A 13,952-nucleotide genomic window follows, 5' to 3' on the forward strand; every position below is an offset into this window, starting at 1 on the left:
CACAAGAAAGTAAAGATTTGTTTTCTGTGGGCAAAGGCAGACAACTCAGTGGTGTGGCATAGTTATAAGCCTTCTATTTTTGAAGATTTGAAGGAAATTTCAGATTTTTCTTACTTAAGGAGCAGAGTCTGCAATAGGACTGACAAATTTCCCACAGCTGCAATGAGAAAAATATGCATAGATCTGAAGTATGACAGACCAAATCTTGTGCATGATTTCAAGGTCATGTGTTCTGAATGAGACTTTTCCTTTGTCTTTGACACAATATGTATGTATATGTATATGTATATATATAAGTATATGTACAAAGTAAGGGAATTCTAAGCTGCAGTACCTCAGTGACAAATTTATATAAAACATTTTTTAATCAATAAACTTTAAAACTGTTAAAGGAGGGATTATTAAAATTGTTAGAGCAGTGAGAAACTTACATGGTGCTTTCTGCCAAGACGTCGAAATGCTCACTGCTTCTTTCAACATTTGCCATTAGCTCTCACCAAAAATAAGTCACCTCAAGACATCCTTATTTTATTAACAAAATCTTAACACTGGTAACTTGAAGTTTGAATGTCAAGATTATTTATCTATTTAATTATCTGTTTTTTAAACCTCAGCTTCAGGAGTCCTGTGGCTATAGGCAAGGTAAACTTAAAAAAGATATTAAGGAAGGTTTGGTGGTAGAAATCCTGAAGACCCTAAAACCTGTGTTGTGAAGAAACAGAACACACAACTGTTTTTTGTTTTCAAACCAAGTGGCAACTTATGATTCACAGAGCTGTATTAACGATATTTATTCCTCTGAGACTGGAGGGCTTTTTACTTCTCTCCCTCCTCCCTAAGAGACTACCAAGTACTGACTTGTGGACCATGAGTGGGACATACATGAGGTATTATTGTTGGCAATGAGTGTAAATAATACCACATCTAATAGCAGCCTTCCATGTTTTACATAAAGTCATTTTCTGTCATCTACAAGAAACTTTTCTGCAGAGGTGTTCATGATTTTAAACTTGATTCAGTTCTGCATGGGGAAATAATGAGCCCTCTCTGTCCTCATCAGAATAGCAAATAGCTCAGGGTGGCACTGAAAATGAGTCTCCCCTATACAGCGTGGATACTGCAACCTTGATCTTGTAGATAAAGTGTGAAGAAAGGACATTCCTTCCTCCAACAATGCTCTAAGAAAGACACTAACCTTTATCCGGTTCAGACAGAAACAATCAGCGTGCAGGACAGAGTTCTTGGTGGAGGAAAAGCCTTTGGTAACTCTGAGTGAAGTACCAAATCTCCCAGGAAGGGCAGATTTAAGATCTGTGCCTCTCCTTGATATTAACAGTGGGTTAACTTAGACATTCCCCAGCACAGGATGCCAGCTGCTATAAATTCCTTTACAATGCACTTAACTTTATCTCTAAGTTGTAGAGGAATGTCAGGTGCCCAAGTCAGCACCACAGAGTCCCCATGGGAGTCAGCTGAAATGCAGGTATTATAAACTTTCCTTGTTGCCCCCACACTCTCTGTGAATCTGGCTTCTATGCTATCTATGCCTGATTCATCCATTTTTGAAGGTAGCTGCATTCCCATTTCCCCAAATAAGAAACTAAATGCACTAAAGATTGCAGAATATTTGAATGCCAGAATATTACAGGGTCATGTAAGTTCTTTGGCCAGAAAGCAAGAAAAGGCAGGGAAAAGCAACCAGTTCCTGATGCAAACAGTACCCATCAAATGTGTTAGAAGATATGTAGTGCTTTATGCTAAACAATTCAGCAGGAGAAAGTGTGGGGCAAGAAACCATGGGCATAGTCTACTAATTAGTGAGTAATTAATTCAGAGTTTAATCTGCTCCCAGTGAGAACAATGTGCTTGTCTCAGTAGGACTTGTAGAAAAATAGGAAATAATAGAGTCTCATAATTGCAATAGGTAGGTATCCACCTTGGTGCTCAAATCCTTAATTACTTTCCTGCTTTCCTGGTGTTAAATCTACACCTAGGCAGCTCAGAAACTTCCTCCAGTCTGACGCCATCACAGCAACTGTTGGTACTCAATAGGCAGTTCTGAAGCGGGATCTCTGCACACCTGAGGTCTGCCTTGCATCATGAAGGGGGCCGTCCCTTGATCCAAAATTTCAGTTTTAATGGAAAGAAAGCAGCTTGGAAAGGTTTCTGTCACTGAGAGGGAGAAAGAATAACCAGCAGCAGCGGTAGGAATTGGTGCTGCCCTGCCTGCCTATTCTTTCAGAAAGAAGTAGAGATTGGAGGGAAGGATGACTGTTCACAGCTGGATGGAAAATGAATAGTGTCTGGGAAACATACATACATATTTTGGGCATCTTTGGACAAAATAAGTTTGGAAACACAGGAGTTTACTAGCAAGACAACTGTAGCAAGTGGACTCACACAAACACACTGAAATCATATTATCAGTAAGTCTCAGCCAATTAATCTGCAGATTTCTAATGCCATCATATCAGTATATATGTAGGTCCCAGGCTTGCAAGTTTTTTCCTTCCAGAACTTAGACATTCCCAGGAAGCTCTTACATCTCCTCCAAGTTTGGAGGGATGATAGTACAACTATGAACTGTAATATGAAAAATAGAACTTTTTTCCTGTAAAAACTGTGTGATAATTTACATTGACAGAAAATGATGAAACCACACGTTTGGAGATCGTGTATTATATGATATGATAAAACGACAGAGTAGCTACCTGTGAGCTTTCCCACCTTGCACTTCATTTCTCCCCGTGAGTATATTGCAGTGGTAGCACTGCAATATTTTCACAATAACACAAATTCCATCTGGAATTATTACACATCCATTAAAAATAATTGAGCCTATATTTAGTAGGGTCATGGAGCGATATTCCCACTGCATGGGAGGCTTTGCGTATAGCTGCTCTATGGGGACTCTGAGAATAGTAATGTGAAGAAAAAGAATCTCCTTGGAAACACTAGTGTACGCACACGATGCTGAGCAAAACAGATTATCTGATACTATGGATAAGAACAACTGGGAAAGGCCATGGAGTGTTTTGGGGGGTAAGATGGCTGGTTAAGTGATAGCCTAGTTTGTTGGCTCTTCTGAAGGAGTCTACAGTCTCTACAGTTGTGTCCTTGTGCCTCGCAGAGCTGCTTCAGAAGCATTTAACTGGACTCCTGCTGAGCCGGGGCTTTGAAATGCCCTAAATGCAAAAGCTCTTTATGAGTCACAAAAAACACCTTCATAAGAAAGGAGGTCAGGCTGAGACAACCTAGCAAAGGGTTTCATCAGACTTAGCTGAAATACGTTATTGCACATTTAAGAGGCAGTGTTTTATTTCTGCCCTTCTGGTTTAGGTTAAGTGTAAACGCTTCTCTAATAAAGCCAGTAAAGGTCATCTTGGAGCTATCATCTTCGTGGAAAAGGTACAAGCAGCGACAATGTGTCCGAACTTGCTAAATCCAAAGTATCACCATAACACTTTTGGTGAATCTTGGTATTTTGGCCCACACAATATTTCTGAGTACTAATCCATAGGTATCTTGTTGGAAACCATTTTAGACCACTGAGAATTGATTTTCCCTTGTTATTGTGGTACTCGTCAGAGTTAAACTCATTTTTAAAATATCATTCCATGCAGCTGGTTGAGTTGCAACCTGCAGCATAAATGAAGCTCTTTGACAATTATTCCTTAAGGATAGCATTGCAAAAGACTAGCTCTTGTAAGGGATGGATATTTTCTGTTGTAAATGACTCATGTTGCACTGATAGCACTGATCATGTGGGATTTGCACATGAGAAGGTAAATTCTAGGCAATAATAATAAGTTCGAGGGGCTGAGAAACATATTTTTAAAAATTTCTAACTACATTCAATACTGTTTCTTTAAATTTCATGTATAAAGACAAAATTTTTGAGCAAGTTTGTACATATTATTCCTTTGTAGTAGTCAGCAGTCTGGCATCCACTAGGATAGTGTCCACTTTTGGAGTACGATAAGAAAACAACACAGGGAAGAAAATGAAAATGATCCAAAATTTAGAAAACATGATGTTCTGAGAAATACTGAAAGATTCAGTGCCTTTAGTTTAGAAAAAGAAAGAGAAAGAAGAGGACATTAAAAACTCCAAATATTAAAAATGAAAATGATCACTTGTTATTTAAGTCTGCATAGAATATAAAAAGAAGTAATCATTTTAATCTACATAAAGAGATTTTTTTATTACATATTTAGGCTTTTTTATTGTTAAATGCATTTCCTAGGGAGATTATGGAATTCCCCTTATCGGAAATTCGAGACATGAACTGGACAGCTGCCAAGGACGAACCAAAAGTACTGATCCAGACTCAGAGTAGGAAAATGGACCTCCTGCAAATCTTTCCAGGCCCAGATTTGTGATCATAGTAGTTAGGAGAATCCATTTAAACTGGGACACTTCTCCTCCTTCTTTTCCTGTGATCTGGGATTCCCTCTGGGACCTACCTATCTGTAACACATTACTGCTCTGGTCTGCTTCAGCCTTTTTCTTGGGAAAGGGGCTATCTTCTTCAGGCGTTTATAGAAAAAAGAAGGGTGCACGGCCTGTCTCCATCCCATCAGTCTCCCACCTGCTAGAGAAACTGGACAGAAACGTGGTGGAATCAGACTTCGTTGTGATCTTTGTAAAACAAGGCACCACATAAGAATATGTGCTATTACTGTAACTGTGTATCACTTCTCAGCCAAATTACTCACATGGCATTTCATCCTGCCTATCTTTGAATCCTGTTTTGCATTTAATAAATATACCAGGCCTAATCTGATAACCTTTGAATTTAAAGTGATGTGATATACATTATGTAGAAACACTGAAAACCAAAGAGGGAATTGGGATAGGCTCTTCCTTTTGGAGACAGGGAGGGTCATTCTAGCGTTGAAGGTATTGAATGGCTTGGAACTGGAGCAGCTGAATGATTGTCTGTAACACCAGCATAGGAACTTGAGTTTTAGACCAATTTTCAGGTTTGGACACTAATACTCTTCATTATAAATGGAAGATTCATTTGTGTAAAAGACAGGTTTCTCAAAGATCACTCTTTCTCCATGGAAAACTTCCATAAGGACTCAGGATAATCACAAATTTCATAGATTTCCATTCCAAGTACAAAAAGGTCTTGTTTTCAGTAATAACAAAGTATGGCAGTATGTTTATAAAAAAACTATCAGCTCTTAAAGCAAGGTACCCTGCTTGCACATTCAGTTTTCCTTTAAGAAGGTGAGATTAGAAAGAGGGGACCACATGGAACAGAAATTAGCCACAGTACTTACTGCTGTACTGGAAGGTGCTTTAACAGTACAGTGATGTGCTGTTAAACGTAGGTGCTAAAATTGAATTATTCACAGTGAGCCCAAACTTTGAAGTGACAGGTACTGATGAGTTAATTGCTATTGATTTCAGCTGGAATTATTGGACTAACCACCTACTAGAAAAGGTTGACTTTTGTGAAGCAGGAAAGCATAGATTAAAATAAGATCCTCATTTTAAAAGAAATTACTTTTTCTATTAAGAACTACAACCTCATAGCCAAATCAATGAGAAAATAATGACATCCTTGGTACACTGTACATTGAAATGTACAAGAACTTAGGGAAAAATATAATGAAAGGTTGTGAGGTCTCTTTCACATGCTCGTTAACACATCCTCATCATCAGGACGTTATTGCCTTGAGCACACAAGAACTGAATTTGCCTGGTTTTGACCCTGAAAGTAAATGCAATGGTCTTGTTATTACCGTATCCTTCAACTCATTGTGGAGTTGTAAGTGAATATTATTTCAATTACTTTGTTCTTCACAAACAGGCTTTTTTTTTTCTCTGAAATAATTTAGAGTTTTTTCAAACACAGAGAGATTGATAAAATTTTCACCATCTCTCTCCCACTTCTGTGTGTGTTAACTTATAGGAACCAGATATCGTAACGATTATTGCTCAGTCTTCCAGCTCTAAGTGTCATCTACTTGTAAACACCCAGCTTAATAAAAAAGCGTACATGTAAGGTCACATTCCAAACAAAGACATTTCATCCTACTTGGAAAGCTAGTTTTAATGATTTACTTCTGCGTGAATGAAATACATTGGTTACAGTCTGTAGTTTTGGATCTGTAGTCAAATAGACTGGAAACTTGCATAGAAAGGGTTATAGGAGCAACTAATAAAGCCAGAAGGCTAATTCTTCAGTGTGACCTGGAAGCCCTATAGGTGCCACATTCTCGTGATTAAATTGGTATCTGTGGCAGGCCTGGAGATGTGTGGTTTTGGTCACAGTGTTTTTATTGTCTTCACTTTCAAACTCTATTCCATTTCGCCGATCGATTTCTGCTGCTAATGTACATTGCCATGTGATAAAGAGGCATAAAAAAATAGATCATGAAGGCACTAAATAATTCAATATTAAATAAAAATTACTGCTCTGAAAAGCCAAGGTTTCATGTACAGATTAAGTTTAATGCAAAGCTTCAACAATTTGACTACGGTATGGCTAAAATGTCTATCAATCTGTTGACTACATACAAATACATATGCACATTATGCAAGCCCATATTTATGAAGTACATAATAGAGTATTACACGATGCTCTTGTTTTGGATAACCTTGGATAGATGGATACTAAAGGTAATATAATTGCAGATTTAAAGACTGCATCAGAGAAAGAAAGGTTAGTTAAGGTTACACATTTTTTCTTAATGACAATGCAAGCAGGTTTAAGTATTCATTACATTGTAATATTACATTGCTATAGCTGAGCTCTTTGTTATTCTTTAAAAGGAAAAAGAGTTTCCTATTTTATAACCAACAGTTGTTAGCCAGCCATGGTCAAACCGCTGAAATTAAATGGTTCTCTGTCTTTTTTTTCTTTTTTCTTTTTTTTTCCTTTTGAATATAGCAGCTTTTGAAATGTACGGACCAATTCAGCAGAGAGCATTACAGGCTTCAATAACATACACATTTTGTGCAAGCAGTATTAAAAAGTCACAACCATTCTTAAGTGAAAAGGCTTCAGATCTTATTCCAAATTCCCAGCTCTTGATTAAACTGAAACTCTTCTAGCTCTCCAGATTTGTTGTCATTTACAGATTCATATTTCATGCCTGGGAGCACTTCTGTATGTGCTTGGAGAAATCTGTCCTGTGAAAGGGCCCCTTGCTACACTGTGTGGTGCTATCATTTAATCCCTTTTGTAAACTAAGCAAACTCCTGTTCAGAAACTTATTGGGTAACTGTGGAAATACAAAGATTAAGTACTGAAGGTCAGTGTAAGTGATGACTCATCATAAAAACATGGGATGAGTCCTGGATAAAGAAACCTCAATACTGAAGCTTCTGTTTGAATTGAGAGTAACAGATTTACAAAATGGCATCCTTCGGCGACTTATATTGTTTGTGGTTGTTTTTTTTTAAATTTCAGTTTAAGTTTCAGACTCTTCTTTTCCCAGGACAAGACACATAGGAAATCTTATGCGGTTCCTCTGCAAGCAAAAAAATACTTTAAGGCCAAGCCAAATTTCTTTAATTTTTTTTTGCAGACAGGATGCATTATTGTATACTTGGCCTCCTCACTAGGTTCAAGTCAACTAAAAAAGTGTTCTGCTTTTAAACCTGAAGAGTAGTAATGCAAATCCACTTTTTAGCACTAGGGACCTATGCCACTTTTTTGTGATCTTTTGTTTAATCAGGATGATTAATCACAAACACCGATTTTGTTTCTGTAATGAAAAAGCAAATGAGTGCAGTTTTTTAATCTCATGGGATAGCGACTCTTCTCTCCTAGTTCATCCTTGCACAAACTTCCATATCAGAAAACACATGCTACTTTAAAATAAACTCTATAGTGTAGTTATTCACTAACTATAATCTTCTATATGTCTTTATTCTTTCATGTGACACTTGAACAATAATGACACTCTTTAATGAAGACCCTGAACCACAAAAACCTCTAAAGTATATCAGGTAAAACTGTATTGGGGACTACAAAATCCAGAAGTGAGTGTTTCTGCACGTACTCTGAACTGAATATTGCTGAGCTTTGCAGTTGAAAAAGAAATAATGTAGATACATTGCAACATCTTATATTTTGAAAGTAACACATCAGCAAAGCATCAGTATACTAATGAATGTTTCACAGCTGCAGTATTATAACTGAAGAGGCAAGAAATACATTAGAAAGACACATGACTGAATAAGGATGTCTCTGTAAGAAGACATTCAGCTGTATGAAGATCCAGTTCTCCTATACATAATGTATACAGTTTTTGAGGAAGTTGTGACAGAAATTAGGGGTTATTCAAATTCTATTTATTACTTAGGGTCTAAATATCTTTTAAAACATACGTACATGGACAAATGTCTAAAAAAATATTTCCCCTAAATTTAAAGGCAAATCTGTAATAGTGGTCAGTTAACTGATGCTTATTTGATATAAGTATCTTTTAATTTCCTCTCTCTTGAAAGTTATTTCTTTTTTGCAGGTCAGGGTCTAAAACATCAGAAGACTTGATACCATATTGAATGACAGTGAGGAGGTGGGGGTGGGAGGAGAAAGAGGAAAAAGGAGAGTGATGGCACTGCTATGATGTAACATAATAAATGCTGTGAGAGTTCTGACAGGCTATGACCAACAAACAAGTTCCCAGCTGAAGATAAGAGTACATGAGGCTTACCAGGTTCTCCAAGACCCAGATTATGTCTGGCCCAGGTGCTTAGGCCCAGGTTTTTGCTTAGCTGCATTCTTACTCTGGATCAAAGTTAGACCAACGCACATACTTCAAAACTTTTCTTTTAGTCCTCCTTCTCTGGAAAAAGTGATGAGTTTGGAAAGGAAAAATCACTGGAATCCATCTTAAAAAGAATCCCACTGGTTTGTCCCAAAGATATCATGAAGGAGTGAAAATTGCAGGTAACCTGAGAACTGCAGCGACAGTGACGTGTCCAGTCTGCCATCTATAACTGGAAATACTGTCCTAGAGGCATCCTTCTGGAGTGCCATCCTTTGCTGCAGCTGAAGCAGTGCAGATTCATGCTCAAAAACTGGCTTGTCCACTTCAGAACGAGTGACACACAGAGGCCCACCTTCTGACCCAGTGTGCACAGTTACATCCCTCACCTGACACAAGGACACCTGACCACCTGACATTTTGGTGGTCCCTCAGGAAAGGTACCATGTGAGTTTTCATGACAGACCACATCTAAGTGCTACAGGCTGATCAAAAGCAGTATTTGCTCCTTACGAACAGTCTTTCCAGAGGCTTTTTCCTTTTTCTTGTACCCCTTCTCCCACACACACCTATTCCTAGGACAGAAATATTGTCCAAATCCCATTGAGCATGTTCCTTTAAAACCTCATAAGTTATCAAATACCAGACCATCACTGGTTCAACATTAGACTCTGTTCTTGGATGCGAATTCTATTTGTAGCTGACCGTTCCAAATCCGTTACATTTAAAACATTCCAGGAAGTGATACTATTCGGCACAAAGCTGATGAGCAGCAATCCATAAAGATCATTCCCACAGCATCACTTCCTAATGGCAACAAGCAAAAGCTTCAGAAATTTTCTTTTCAAACGACATCCTGGAACGTACATGTTTATTTCTATTTACAAAGTTAAACCTACAAAACTTCATTAATCTGCAGTTGAAATGCACACTCCAGTCTGGTCTGTACTTTTTAAGCTTTTCACATCTTAGAGAAAACTTTTATAGCAGGTTATTCAGTATGGCCTTATTATTAAGGCTGTTTACTTGCTTTTTTCTAAATTTCTGAATTCAACACAGCATTAAATACATTGAGGAATGATGTAAAGTCACAAACTAATTCTGAAAAATACATCTAGAAATACAGGTATTTTATAAAGTACTCTTTTGAGTTTTTTCCTTGATTGCTCACTCATGCAGCTGTCCATCGTGCAAACAGTTGTGTCTCTGTTATTCTGCCTTCTTCCTCTCCATTCCCATACAAGTGTCTCTACCCATTGCAGCCCATTAGAAAATTAGTCCTTTTTTCTTTCAAATGGTACTGTGTGATCTTACCACCCAAGTGGACTGTAAAAGTCAGAATCCTAAACATAATAATTGGCATTACTTTTAATGACAATAGTTATCTTGTTATAACTACTGCCATATGAAAGAGTTTATATTTTGTAACATTTTTAGAAGTAGCTCACTTTCTCATTTAGTGGGCAAGCAATATAGTGCATAGTCACTTGCTATAGAGCTGTTAGATATTTTACAAAAATACCTAGGTAAGAGGCTTCTACCTTCCTATTTTTAACCCTTGTCTGTTTTTCTGCTGCCACTTTATTAGGGATGAAAAATAAATGGTCTGTCCTGGGTAATTTAGAGAAATTCACATAAGCTGTTTCCAAGTTGCTTAATATTTTCAACCTTTTCTTGCTTTTCCAGTGCCATTTTATTAAGAATAAAAAAATTAATGACCTGACCTTTTCTCAAAGTCATGAATGTAGAAAGGGATGTGTACAAATGAAGAGCAGAAGTTTCCAAATCAGAGAGAAATGTATAATATTAATAATAATCTATAGCTTTTGAAGCCAAAGCTTTTATGCTGCATGCCCTCTTCATTTCTCCATGTGATTAGATTCTCTCATTAGAATGAAAACCATTTATCATCCTCAATGTACAGATAATATGATGATTGATGGCTTTGCAACCAGCTGTATAATATGCAAATATGTGACTTTTTAATATTTTATGAAACACAGCATGCATGCATGGTTGTTTTAATCCCTTTAACACTCACATTATAAGCATGCCATGTAACATTATCACAGTAGGGCCACTGGACCCTCTCTTATCAAAACAGATACGATTTCAATAACAATCCAGCATAAAGCTTTTTTTTTCTGTTGGCCTTTTCATAGTACACTTGGGTAGCAGTTCTATAAATGTGATTATTTTGTCTCCAGCACAGACACAAAACATCATCTTTGCTATGAGTAGTTTCATTAAAATGTTCCATGTTATTAAGACTCTACATATTTACATTTACTAAAGATTAGAAAAATCCTGCCACCACCTAGGGGAGATGTCATATTTCCTTCTCACCTTACTTTTGCTGCTGGTTTTTATCACCTATAGCAATGTGATGAACAGATGCAAGGACTGTATGGAGCCAGTGAAGTGAAGTATGCAGCTTGTGGGAGCCAGCCACTGCCCCCAGCCCAGGGAAGGGCTATAGATAATGCATGCTTCACTCTGAAGAAGGGAAGGAAGAGGAGGATGACTTTATAGAGCCCAGCACTTAAGGAACTTGGCAATTTTCATTTGGATCAGGAACTGGTGAGAAAACAAAAGGTAGAAAAGATGGAGAGCTCTCTTTCACATTTGTCACATCTTTGAGGTCCAACAGAGGAGTCCCAGAGACAAATGATCTAGTCACAAGGAAATGTCTCTTATGACAGTCAAAAACACATGCCATAGCCTAACAGACCTTCAGCTTTGAAGAAAGAAGTCAGGCTATTCATCCTGGTTTCCTCCCATTTTACCTAGCATGGCACATTCAAGACATTTCAAGACAAAATTAAGAAGAAACAAATTAGCACCGTAGACTAGATGTAAACATGGCTGCTGATGAATTACTCCCTTCCTCTCTTTCCCCTCCTTCTATTTTTTTTTTTGATTCAAACTCAGCAGCACCTGACAAGCACAGTCAAAGTGATTTTGTTTTGTGGAGATAACAAGAGTTGTACAGATCAATTTTACTGAGGTTTACTGCAGACCTCCCTCTGAGCCTTCAAGAATGTCTATGTATTTTTAAGGTTTTTAGACTCTCCTTTTCTCCAAGGACTTCTTCATGACTTCTAGCTTTCTGTCTAAGAGGGAAAGATTAGTCTCTCTTACAAGATGATGAACCCTGCTTTTTAAACAGTTGGACATTTTGCCATTGATTGATACCATAAACTTCACTGTGGCATTTTCTAGAGCATCCATTTCTTGCAATGGATAGGGACTTGCAGTTACAAGGGAGCAGGGGATTGGTGGGTCTCCTGTGTGACAGAGCACTCTCAAAGGCCTGTTCCCTCACTGCAGCAAGATCTACTCGAAATAATATTTTGACACAAATATATCCCCAAATGTATATGTTGTACAAGAACACCTTCAAATTCTTTAAACTCAGTATGAATATGACTTTCAAAACTGTCAGTTATGCCCTCAAAAAAATATCTGCCTCACATCCTCTGTTGCTCCTGTCAGAGAACACACTGGGGAGACTGGAAAATAGTATACTTAAGACCATTTTATCCCTCAAGGTGGTGACTCAACCACCCTGATTTTCTGTCCAGTGGCAATACAGTTACATTCAACCAAACATTTGAAAAGTTATTGCCCAGAGTCCTCCAGATGGGGTCTGGCTGGAGCCTTCTCTTAAAAGAAGACTAAGCAAAGAGCTGCCTGTCACCAGAGTTTGGGTTGAGATGGCTCTTGCCACCTCCAGGCACTGAGAAGTTCTTAGTCCGTGCATGAATGTGATGAATAGCTAGCTTTGATATGAAAGGATTGTTCATTGGCACTGCGTATTTTGTGAAGATTGTGGTAGAAGGTTAGCGTGTCTGTAAAATGATCAGCTGACCCTGCCTTTTGCAGCTCAGCCGAGGATCTGCATATCTGGGGCTGTGGCTTCAGACACTTACCCCAATGTCCAGATCCTTTCTTACCTCTCACCAACACTGTCTTGATCTGCTGCTTTCTGCAGAAGATGAAAAAAGTTAAGAGGAAAGAAAGGAGGAATGCGAGAATCTACTATTTTCATATTTTCCAAGTAAAATGTCTATATATCACTATCAGGACAGTGACACCACAGGGCTGCCCATCTTTCCCTATCCTTTTTCTGCAGCTAGTGTGTTTATGCTTCAGTTTTCCTACAATAGTTTGCAGAGTCCCTTGCTGAAGGCTTATGTGTGATTTGCCCTCCAGGTAGAGAAGATCTAATATTTAACACTATGTCTTTTCCTTAGAAGGCTAACCTGGCCTTCTTGGAGAAAAAAAAAAGGAAAGAAGAAAAAAAAAGACCCACAAACAGGCAAAATAACTTAGGTTTGAACATTTTAACTAATAGTTTCTTCTTCTGGAAGATATTCAGCAATTCTAATTTGTCTGTGTTGCAAGGAAAAGCTGCTCTACATATCCCCTTCACTTTCTAATTTATCATGTATTCTGTATACTACACTTCTTACAGTCTGGGAATTACATCATCCAAACCCTCCTTCTTCTACACTGATTTTGTACTAGATCATGTCATTCTAGAAACAAGAACAGCATGTGACATCTTTATACATTTCTTGTTCTTCTCATTGACCTTGTAATAGTGCTGGTCAATTTGTATAATTTTGCAATATTGTATATTTTACTTAGCACTACTACCTGTAGTCTTAGCATGTCATCAGAATTTCATTTTTTATTCTCCCTTTTCCTTATAAGAACAAATGACTGGATACATGCTTATTTAAAAAAAACAACCAAACAACCAATGAAATAATAAATGGGACCCCCCCCCCCAACAACAAAACACCAACCCTCTCATGTTTTTTTATTTTAACTAGAACATTTGTGAATAAGCATCTTACTGTACCTTTACATTTTAGAGGGTACAGCAGAGGCCCTTCATCCTTTGAATCAAGGCTTAAGAGGTGAAACACCTGTATAATAATTCAGCAAGTGCTGCCTAAAGGATGGTACACTGAAATAATACAGATGAGACCGCGCCCTACTAAGCAGACTGACTTACTGGAGAGTAACAGACAAATGGCCATGTATTTTCTCTTTTTCAGTATAAAACAGAGATGCAGCTTTTGTTGTAAAATATACTGCATCCTAAGACAAATCATTGTATAAAAACTATTTTCTTATAGAGGCATCACTACCAATTAATCTGATTTCAGGCTGTTGTTTTCTTAGTAAAGTCTTTTCGCTAGTTTA

At 37.7% G+C, this 13,952-nt stretch overlaps 1 protein-coding gene across 1 annotated transcript in view; it reads right to left on the reverse strand.

Moving 5' to 3' along the window:
• Window positions 1-13,952, reverse strand: part of RALYL (RALY RNA binding protein like) — a 211,744-nt gene that overhangs the window by 153,095 nt on the left and 44,697 nt on the right. The gene's annotated exons all lie outside the window — the stretch shown is intronic.

This window comes from Gymnogyps californianus, chromosome 2, assembly GCF_018139145.2.
Source record: "Gymnogyps californianus isolate 813 chromosome 2, ASM1813914v2, whole genome shotgun sequence".
Classification (NCBI taxonomy): domain Eukaryota; kingdom Metazoa; phylum Chordata; class Aves; order Accipitriformes; family Cathartidae; genus Gymnogyps; species Gymnogyps californianus.